This window comes from Eptatretus burgeri, chromosome 17 (genome assembly GCF_056783735.1).
Source record: "Eptatretus burgeri isolate ZD-2024b chromosome 17, Ebu_testis_v1, whole genome shotgun sequence".
In the NCBI taxonomy this organism is placed as follows: Eukaryota; Metazoa; Chordata; class Myxini; order Myxiniformes; family Myxinidae; genus Eptatretus; species Eptatretus burgeri.
In genome coordinates, this window is record NC_140977.1 from 48,157,658 (window position 1) to 48,169,292 (window position 11,635).

Consider the following 11,635-nt stretch of genomic DNA (forward strand, 5'->3'; position numbering starts at 1 on the left):
ATTTCTGACCCCCCCTCCACCCAAAAAAAAAATTGTTGGAGAAAAAAATTTTGCAACTTTTTTTTCAACAAAATTTCGATTTTTTTTTTTTTTTTTTTTTGCATTTCTACATGTTATAAGTGATTTACAACAAAAAACATGCCAAAATTATAATTGCGGCTGATTTTGGAACTTCAGGTGGATATACCCACGTAAAATCAATTTCTGTCTCAAGGAATCTAGTTATGACGAATGAATTGAGTATGTAAAAGGGAAAGTTGCAAACTATAACTCTGTGAGCACTGTTGACGTCAAATTGAATGAATAGGATATCAGGTTCACTTGAGTGACCTAGCAGTATTGGTGGCGGAGGTTTTGCACTCTACCGAGTGCTCCTCCTCTAGTTCCCCACTGTTTTGTCCTTCCCTCTCCCACCCCTCTTGTCTCATTCCCCTCTTGCTGTGCGTTGTGTGTTAGCTCTTATACGAGCCTCGACAAGGTATACAAAAAAAGAAATCAGGAAAATGACTAAATACCAGGATTTGAAAGATGAGGTCAAGAGGACTTGGAAATTGAAGAAAGCTGAAATTGTACCAGTGATAGTTGTAACTACAGGAATGATAAAACCCTTACTGAGAACTTAAAAACCATTCCGAGGAATATCACTCCAAACAAGCTACAAGTGGAGGCTGTCAATGGTTCAGTGAAGATTTTGAAAAGAGCCCTTGGAACGAGGATATGAGAATGAAGTTTCACAGTTTGGTTCATGAATAATGATCCTTTATCAAAAAAGGAGGTGAAGATTTTGAGTTCTGGGAGAACTTCCTCCCACCTCTTGAAACCCAAATGGAGGTAACAACCAACAGAAAAAGTCCCACAACTGTTGTTTGTGGCAAGACATTTGATCATTCTACAACTCTATCAACATCTAAATGGTACACACTGCTATAATGCGACAAAACTTCTTCTTCTTCTTCTTCTTCTTCTTCTTCTTCTTCTTCTTCTTCTTTCGGCTGCTCCCGTTGGGGATCGCCACAGCGGATCATCCGTATGATCCGCATAGTGATTTGGCACATGTTTTACGCCGGATGCCCTTCCTGACGCAACCCTGGTTGCCTCTTACGACACAGGGATATGGTACACCTATTTTAACCGGGGTATACACCGGCCCGTTCACTGGTACTCATTTCGCCGACCTCGGAAGGATGACAGACTGAGTCAACCCCCTGGTGTATTAATTCAGTGGCCCAACGGGGCTTGAACTCAGGACCTTTTGGATCCCAAGCCGCTGCCCTAACCACTGCGCCAACACCAGGCTAGTAATGCGACAAAACTAATGATTAAAAACCAAACTGAAGCCCAAAGCTAAAGAGAAGAATTCTATAAATGTAAAATTGAAGAAAAAGTCCTATTAGAGTCAATAGGCACTGAAAAAAAATTCAAAATATAAATAATCGCAGGGGAAAAAACCCCCCAACAATTTACAATAAAGTCGACAGCAGAAGAAAACAAAACCAGCTGTTTGAAAATATGTTGAAAAAATTCCACCGAGTCGATTTCCCCCCAAAAAATGAACGACAAAAATTCTGGAAAGGGATTTATGGAGACCTAAAAGAACACAAAAAGGTACCAGGTTGAACAAGTACCAGGTTGAATAAGTAGCAACAAAAAGGTAAATGAACAAGTACAGTCAAAGCTCGTTACTATGCCACCTCGCTTCTATGCCACTCTCGCTATTATACCACTTTTGCTCGGTCCCGACAAAATTCAATACAAAATAAATTTACTATGCCACCCCCTACTCTCGCTACCATGCCACTACTGTGTGACTGTTAAAAGGCACGAGTCGTGAAAAAGTCTGTATTGCGCAGTGCTCGATTATCACACTCACGTCCAAAGGCGAAGCGACGAACTACAGTCCAGCTGCGCACAACATAAGTCAATACGTACGCGCATAGTCAGACTGTGTCAAAACACGCGATTCTTCTCCCCGATGCCAGCCACAACAAGCCAATCACAACACGCACAACGAGACACAAAAAAGCGCGAGCACACACACAGACACGCAGGCACACGTACAACAGTGACATCATTTTTTTCAAATTCAGCCCATAATGTCAGCTCAGAAACGCAAGCGAACCGACTTTACGCTGAAGGAGAAGAAGGAGATCATCGATGCCGCGAAGAAGGAGCCGAATCAGTCCAAGTTGGCCAGGGAGATTAGCAAGAAATGGGGCGTCGAAGTTAAGAGAACCACCGTGAAGGGCATTCTCAGCAAGAAGGATGCAATCGAGGCTGCAATCAAAGCTGGATTTCCATCGAAGCGCATGAAGTTGACGCAGGCTCACGACCCGAAGCTTGATGAGGGAGTGCTCATGTGGCTGAAGCAATCAAGAGGACAGAATGTGCCTGTCAGCGGCGATCTGATCAAGGAGAAGGCGATGAAACTGGCCGAGCTGATGCACATCCCAGACTTCATGGCGAGCGACGGTTGGTTGGGCAATTTCAAGAAGCGCCACGGCATCACGTTCAAGACAGTGCAGGGCGAAGCTGGAGCGGTGGATTCGCAATCCCTTCTTGAGTGGCAACAACAGGTTCTCCGGCCCTTACTCTGGCAGTTCTCCGCAGACGACGTCTTCAACCTGGACGAGACTGGACTCTTCTGGCAGCTGCTTCCGAACAAGACCATGGCTTTCAGGGGAGAGCGGTGTACTGGAGGAAAGAAAAGAAAGCAAAGGATCACTCTTCTGGTTGGGGCAAACATGAGCGGCAGCGAGAAGTTCCCTCTTCTGGTGATTGGCAATTCCAAGAAACCCCGTGCCTTCAAGAACAAAGAGATCCCGGTCAAGTACAAGGCGAACTCGAAGGCGTGGATGACGGCGGAGCTTTTCGAGGAGATGTTGCGTGCGTGGGACGGACGACTCGGCCAGCAGGGACGCAGAGTGCTGGTCTGTCTCGATAACTTCTCTGGCCACCCTCCCGAGCTCGAGCTGAACAACATCCAACTGGTCTTCTTCCCACCCAACACGACAGCCAATTCGCAACCAATGAATCAGGGAATCATAGAGAACCTCAAGCACCACTACAAAAAGCTCCTGCTATGCCGCCGGCTTGAGGCCATAGACGAGGGAAAGGAGTTCAAGTTCACGTTGCTCGACGCTCTACACGTCGCCCGGCGTGCTTGGGAGCAGGTCGGCAAGTCGACGATCAGGAACTGTTTCGCGAAGGCCAAGTTCATCGAAGAGGAGATCCAAACTGAGCCACAGGATGCGGAGCTGCCCGACATCTGGGAAGCTCTGCCTGCCGAGGAAAAGATGCACGAGAACGAGGAGATCGAGCTGTCTGACTTTCTCGAAGCCGACGAGCGCCTCGCGACTGGTGGGTATTTCACGCTGGAGGAGATTGCGGAGGAGATTCTGTGCAGTGAGGAGCCGGTGGAAAGCGAAGATGACGAGGTAACTGTCGAGGAGGAAATCGTTCCGTTCGAGGAAGCCCAGCGCGCTTGTAGCACCGTCCGGAAGTTCATGCAGCAGAGAAGCGGGAAGCCCGGTGTGATGCAAGCGTGCGATCGGCTAGACAACGAGATGCACGAGATCCGCCGAAAGAAGATGCGCCAGCCGACGATTCTTGAAAGCTTTGTGTGTCGTGAATTTCTCGCCATGCCATATGTTAGTGTGTGAACTCTGTTAGTTTGTGTATGTTCTCCGTTCGCTTAGCTTATACAACAGTCGTGCCTTTTACTTGCTGGAATAAATTTTGTCTAAAGATTAACTACAGATGGGTAACTTGAGAAAATAAGGCCGTTTTTACAAAATCTCGTTACTATGCCACTCTTGCTACTATGCCACTTTTGCTCGGTCCCGACGGGTGGCATAGTAACGAGCTTTGACTGAACTAGGTTCTGAAATGTGAATTCAAAAGAACCTGGGAGCTGAAGAGTGCTGACATTGTGCTTGTGATGGAGCAATTTGAGTGATAAATAAGAACTTCACTGATATCTTCATAAAACATCCTGGAGAATATTACAACAAATGGAACTATAATTGGAGGCTGTTCGGTGGTTCAGTGAAAATCTTGAACATAGCCCTCAGAACAAAGATATGAGAAAAACAAAATTTCACAACTGGGTCTTTCAAATGTGATCTTGTCTCGAAATGGGTGTGGATACTGTGATCCCTGTGTGGACACTTCTCCATCTTGTCAATCCCACAAATGGAGTTTACAACCAAGGGGAGAAATGGTATCAGTGTGATGTTTACAGTAAATAATTTGTTCAGAATTCATCCTGCCAGGCACACCATAAGGAACGGTTTCATGCATTGCATCATTCGTCGAGATGAAAACTTGTACAATATTGAGTCAAACAGACTTTATATTGCACAAGTTTTCATCTCACCGAATTTCCACAATTTTTTTATATATTTATTTTTTGCTTGTTTGCCAATTCATTTGTTCAAGTTTCCACGACAAGATTGTTTTTTTTAAACAAAATACCATGAATTTGTGCTTTGCAAAGAAAATAAAAGTATCTTTTTAAAATTGTTTATTTTCTTTATTTGTTATTGTTTATTTCATATTTCATTTGAACATTTCTGGAGAGTATTATTTTTTTTTCCACACTTTATACATTTTCAGAATTGTGTTTAACAAGTGAATTGATCTTCAAAGCCATTCTATGGTTACAGTACCAGTCAAATGTTTGGACACATCGACTCATTCAAGGGTTTTTCTTTATTTTTATTATTTTTTACATTGTAGAATAATAGTGAAGACATCAAGATTTTGAAATAACACATGAAATATGTAGTAACCAAAAAAGTGTGAAACAAATCAAAATATATTTTATATTTTAGATTCTTCAAAGTAGCCATCCTTTGGCTTGATGACAGCTTTGCACACTCTCGGCATCTCTCAACCAGCTTCATGAGGTAGTCACCTAGAATGTTTTTCCATTAACAGGTGTGTCTTGTTAAAAGTTAATTTGTGGAATTTCTTTTGTTCTTCATGCATTTGAGCCAATCGGTTGTGTTGTGACAATGTAGGGTACACAGTAAATAGCCCTATTTGGGAAAAGACCATTATTTTGTCTGTATTGTAGTTGTCCATGTTATTGCAAGAACAACTCAACCAAGCAAAGAGAAATGACTCCATTATTACTTTAAGACATGAAGGTCAGTCAATCCAGAAAATTTCAAGAACTTTGAAAGTTTCTTCAAGTGCAGTCGCAAAAACCATCAAGCGCTATGATGAAACTGGCTCTCATGAGGACCGCCACAGGAAAGGAAGACCCAGAGTTACCTCTACTGCAGAGGATAAGTTTATTAGCGTTACCAGCCTCAGAAATCGCCAATTAACTGCACCTCAGATTGCAGCCCAAGTAAATTCTTCATAGAGTTCAAGTAACAGACACATCTCAACATCAACTGTTCAGAAGAGACTGTGTGAATCAGGCCGTCATGGTTGAACTGCTGCAAAGAAACCACTATTGAAGGAGAAAAGACTCGTTTGGGCCAAGAAACACGAGCAATGGACATTAGACCGGTGGAAATCTGTCCTTTGGTCTGATGAGTCCAAATTTGAGATTTTTGGTTCCAACCACCGTGTCTTTGTGAGACGCAGAGAAGGTGAACGGATGATCTCTGCATGTGTGGTTCCCACCATGAAGCATGGAGGAGGAGGTGTGATGGTGTGGGGGTGCTTTGCTGGTGACACTGTCGGCGATTTATTTAGAATTCAAGGCACACTTAACCAGCATGGCTACCACAGCATTCTGCAGCGATACGCCATCCCATCTGGTTTGCGCTTAGTGGGACCATCATTTGTTTTTCAACAGGACAATGACCCAAAACACACCTCCAGGCTGTGTAAGGGCTATTTGACCAAGAAGGAGAGTGATGGAGTGCTGCATCAGATGACCTGGCCTCCACAATCAGCTGACCTAAACCCAATTGAGATGGTTTGGGATGAGTTGGACTGCAGAGTGAAGGAACGGCAGCCAACAAGTGCTCATCATATGTGGGAACTCTTTCAAGACTGTTGGAAAAGCATTCCAGGTGACTACCTCACGAAGCAAGTTGAGAGAATGCCAAGAGTGTGCAAAGCTGTCATCAAGCCAAAGGATGGCCACTTTGAAGAATCTAAAATATAAAATATACTTTGATTTGTTTTACACTTTTTTGGTGACTACATAATTCCATATGTGTTATTTCATAGTTTTGATGTCTTCACTATTATTCTACAATGTAGAAAATAGTAAAAATAAAGAAAAACCCTTGAATGAGTCGGTGTGTCCAAACTTTTGACTGGTACTGTACCTGTTAATTGACAGATTAATGAGTGATGGTTGAAATAGCTAGGAATATGATATGTACTAAGACACCCTAATATTTTGAGGCTGTAGAATAACAACAGTAATAACAATCCAGTGGCAAGTGGACTAAATTGAGACAACAACAGCGATAAATTTTTCGACCGAGTTCAGGGTTTCTTTTGAAGCAAGTTTGTAGATAAGCCCACATGGGGCAGTGCAGTGTTAGACCTCTTTTCAAGGAATGATCCAAATATTGTGGAGTTAGGAGAACATTTAGGGATGAGGGGGACTTTTGGGGAAAGCAAAGGTATCACGTATCACTGTTTTCAACCTATATGGTGACTGCGAATAGTTGTTTTGCTGAATAAATTTAGAAAAAGCCATTACGTCTATATTAATTCATCAAAGGTGAAGATTATTTTGATTAGAAGATCATTCAGAACAACGTGGCTTTGATCATGCGACACCACATTTGCATTGCACGTGGGCCCTGTCGTCTGCTGTACCCAGAGTCGACATCGTTCTCACCCTTTTCATGGTCGGGTAATCTCTCTTTATTTGATCTTGTCTAGTTTTCTGGTAGATTTGACTCTAAATGAGGTGTATTAAGCATTCCACCAAAATATAATCTGGATATTTGTGAAATTGTAGCTTAAATATTGTTTTCTCCTTTGATGGTGGGGTGGGAAATGCAACAGCGGACTGGTTGTGTCATCTCCTGAATTGTCGGTCATGATCACAGTAATTTAGCTGCTAGCAAATCTGCACAGTTTAAATCAGACTAATTGCTAACCATATAATTAGTGCGAAACAGACGTGCAGTGTCATGCTTTATAAATTAAGAGTTGAGATTTTTCAGTTTGGTGCCTTCTTGAGTGATTTTAATTTTTATTCTTCAGTACAGTACCTTTTTTTTTAGTTAAAGTAAAACATTTGCAATCATAATCGTGTGATTTTTGTTGATTTCCAAAATGTAATAGTTAATGGGTACTCAGCACTGGTAATTCTATGATAAAATAATTTTCTAGACTTCAGCATGGCAAATCAGAAGAAATGTAAGAGCTTGCAAAGGCAGAATCTGGGGAGAGACCATTATTTCTCCAAAGTATCCATGCAAAACAATAATGCCACAGAAACTGAGAAGCATCACGGTGGCGATAGCAAGGTACCTGTGCCAGAAGCAGACCAGCAAGCCGAGAAATCCGTCGTACTGGTGTTTGAGCGGTGGGTCGCAGGCTTGTGATCACCATGTTGTGGGAGTATCTGACGTCCATATCACATCCAGGAAAAGCCATTATAGTGGAGAGAATTGCGGTGGTGATGTTGAAGCACGTTTGCTGGAAGTTGGTCAACAGACTGGTGACCCAAGGGAATCCATCTTGCCGGGGCTGAGCCGTGAGTTGCAATTGCAGGTGCGTGCCTCGTATGCTGCGGAAGAATCCTACATGGGTATCGCATCCAGAGGACATCAAGATGTCCCAGATACTAGATAGAATAGTGATGGAGATGATGAGGTGCAATTGCTGGAAACTAGCCAGCAGATTGACAACTCTCTAGATTCCGTCTCATTGGGATCGAGCCATGAGCCATGACTTGTCGATTAAAATGTTGACAGAGAAACAGACCTGATATTGAATGACTGTTACTTTGTTAAATGATTGTATTGCAAGCTTGTCTGATGCACAAATGTATCAGCGACTCCTTTATCACCATTTGCCTCTTGCTGATTACGAGTACCCAGTGAGATACATGCACGATGTAGTAGATCATTGGTTGGGAGAAAGTGGCTGAAAAAATACAGCAGCCACAAATAAGATTGTTTCTCGCACACACAAAGTGAAAAGTGGGGTTAAGCAATTGGTTAATGTCTGTCCGTTCGTCCATCTGTCTGTAAACGCAAGTTTATGATCTAGGAACAACTTATTTAAATGGAATATTATATTTTGAAAATGAATCGGAAAACAAATCTTCTGTTTTACAGTACTTTGTCTCTGAATTTGTCTTGACCGCACGTGTGCAAAGAGGAGTAGGATTTTTTTTTTTACTCTATCTGCCTGCCTGGCAGTCAAACAAAATTGAAAATCATTCCAAACAGGAATATTAGTGTTTTTAAGGACGTTGTAAAGGACACAAACAACAGGTGCAAATAACTAATGCAATATGTTAGATCGGCAGTGTAATAGACAATGTGTCAATGGCGGTAAATTTACTTGTAGGGGGGATTGGAAGCTATACGGGCTACGAGTGCATTTATAAATGTACTGTTACGGTATCAGCACACTCACCGGGCTCACAAGATGCATACTCAAACCTGCCGCCACTACCGACGCTGAGGCCCCCACACCGTGAATAGCTCCATGACCTGGAGGGTTGTCAACCAACCATGGACACCGGTTGGGATAATTAGGTCTAACAGTGTCCTCTCACCTATTACGTGGTGTTACCTGTTGGTGACCTCATGACCTCAACTAAGGTCCGCTCCCTCAACGCACACCCGAGTACTTATTACGGCTGCGTAGAACCATCGGTGCAGTCTTTGCTAATTGCAGAGCCATTTGTGGGGCAAAAACTTCCCGTCTATCTATAACGTACGCTGTAATGATCATTATAATGATTTTACTGACATGTATCTAAACCTTACTTTGCGAGTCAGGTTGTTTCGTGCATGTTGCCTTCATGATTTGAAGTGTACATATGGACAGAGCTGTGACGATAGAACAACAACTACACAAGACATAGAAAACCACCCAGGTGGGCAGAGTTTCATCATCGGAGGAAGAGGTTGAGGCGGATATTGTTTGACTCGGGGAGCAAGAAACGAGACATTTTGGAGAAGCTACTGAGACAGCCAAACCTTGATGCTCTTTTGATCTTTCCTGAGTTATACTAATACATATAACAACTGTTTCTTGTTTTCACCCACCACATAATCATAGTAAAGTGAGTAGTTATTGTCTTTCAGTTTGATTATATTCTAACAGCGGATAATTGTCTTATTATAATGATGGTTATAAAACATCATTTAACCATTTCATTCCATGACGATTTGTATTGTTCAACCTTTGATCTGTTTATGTTTGATTACCTTTGTGACTCTGCAAGCACTTAATAATTTATTCATTTATTTGTGTCAGCAGTTACCGTTGTATTAAAGAGAGCAGTGAAGAACCTCCTGTGCCTTTGCCTGTTCATGATAATCTTTGTACGACGTGTTGATACTTTCTAGTGGAATCAATGCTACGTGTTAAGTGAATGCTACGCATTAACTGATGCCAGTACATGCACGCTATGTCAGATCTATGAAAGAAAGGACATAAACGAAGCAGATTTGAAAGATAAGTTATTTATTGACAAACACAAGCAGGCAATCATCAACCACCCTTGAGAACCCTTTAGAATCACCTTTTAGAAACCTTCAGCATCACCCTTTACAACCCCTTAGAAATACCCTTTAGAACCCTTTTGAATTACCCTTTACAACACTCCAGAATTATCCTTCAGAATTATTGTCCTTTAGAATCACCCTTTAGAATTATCCTTTGGAATTACCCTTTGGAATTGCCCTTCAGAATTATCCTTTAGCATTACCCTTTAGAATTTATTATCCTTCAGAATTACTCTTTAAATTTACCCTTTAGACTTATCCTTTGGAATTACCCTTTAGAATTATCCTTTAGAATTACCCTTCAGAAGTACCCTATAGATTTAATTATCCTTTATAACTACCCTTTAAAACTACCCTTTAGAACGACCCTTCAGAATTATCCTTTGGAATTCCCCTTTAGTACAACCCTTTAGAATTATCCTTTGGAATTACCCTTTAGAATTACCCTTTAGAATTATACTTTAGAATTATCCTTTGGAATTACCCTTTAGAATTACCCTATAGAAATAATTATCCTTTAGAATTACCCTTTGGAATCACCCTTTAGAATTACCCTTTAGAACCACCCTTTTGAATTATCTTTTAGAATTATCCTTCAGAATTACCCTTTGGAATTACACTTTAGAATTATCCTTTGGAATTACCCTATAGAATTACCCTTTAGAACCACCCTTTAGAATTTATTGTCCTTCAGAATTACTCTTTAAAATTACCCTTTAGAATTATCATTTCGGATTATCCTTCGAATTATCTTTTAGAATTATCCTTTGGAATTACCCTTTCGAATTACCCTTTAGAATTACCCTTTAGAATTTATTATCCTTCAGAATTACTCTTTAAAATTACCCTTTAGACTTATCCTTTGGAATTACCCTTTAGAATTATCCTCTAGAATTACCCTTCAGAAGTACCCTATAGATTTAATTATCCTTTATAACTACCCTTTATAACTACCCTTTAAAACTACCCTTTAGAATGACCCTTTAGAATTATCCTTTGGAATTCCCCTTTAGTACAACCCTTTAGAATTATCCTTTGGAATTACCCTTTAGAGTTACCCTTTCGAATTATCCTTTAGAATCATCCTTTGGAATTACCCTTTAGAATTACCCTATAGAAATAATTATCCTTTGGAATTACCCTTTGGAATCACCCTTTAGAATTACCCTTTAGAATTATCCTTCAGAATTACCCTTTGGAATTACCCTATAGAATTACCCTTTAGAACCACCCTTTAGAATTTATTGTCCTTCAGAATTACTCTTTATAATTACCCTTTAGAATTATCATTTAGGATTATCCTTCGAATTATCTTTTGGAATTATCCTTTGGAATTACCCTTTCAAATTACCCTTTAGAATTTCCCTTTAAAATCGCTCTTTAGAATTATCCTTTAGAATCGCTCTTTAGAATTATCCTTTAGAATCGCTCTTTAGAATTATCCTTTAGAATCGCTCTTTAGAATTATCCTTTAGAATTTCCCTTTGGAATTACCATTTAGAATTACCTTATAGAATTAATTACTCTTTAGAATTATCCTTTGGAATTACCCTTAAGAATTACCCTATAGAAATAATTATCCTTTGGAATTACCCTTTGGAATCACCCTTTGGAATTACTCTTTGGAATTACCCTTTCAAATCACCCTTTGGAATTATCCTTTAGAATTATCCTTTAGAATCATCCTTCAGAATTACTCTTTGGAATTACCCTTTTGAATCACCCTTTAGAATTATCCTTTAGAATTACCCTTTGGAATCACCCTATGGAATTATCCTTTAGAATTATCCTTTGGAATTACCCTTTAGAATTACCCCATAGAAATAACTATCCTTTAGAATTACCCTTTGGAATCACCCTTTAGAATTACCCTTTAGAACCACCCTTTTGAATTATCTTAGAATTATCCTTCAGAATTACCCTTTGGAATTACACTTTAGAATTATCCTTTGGAATTACCC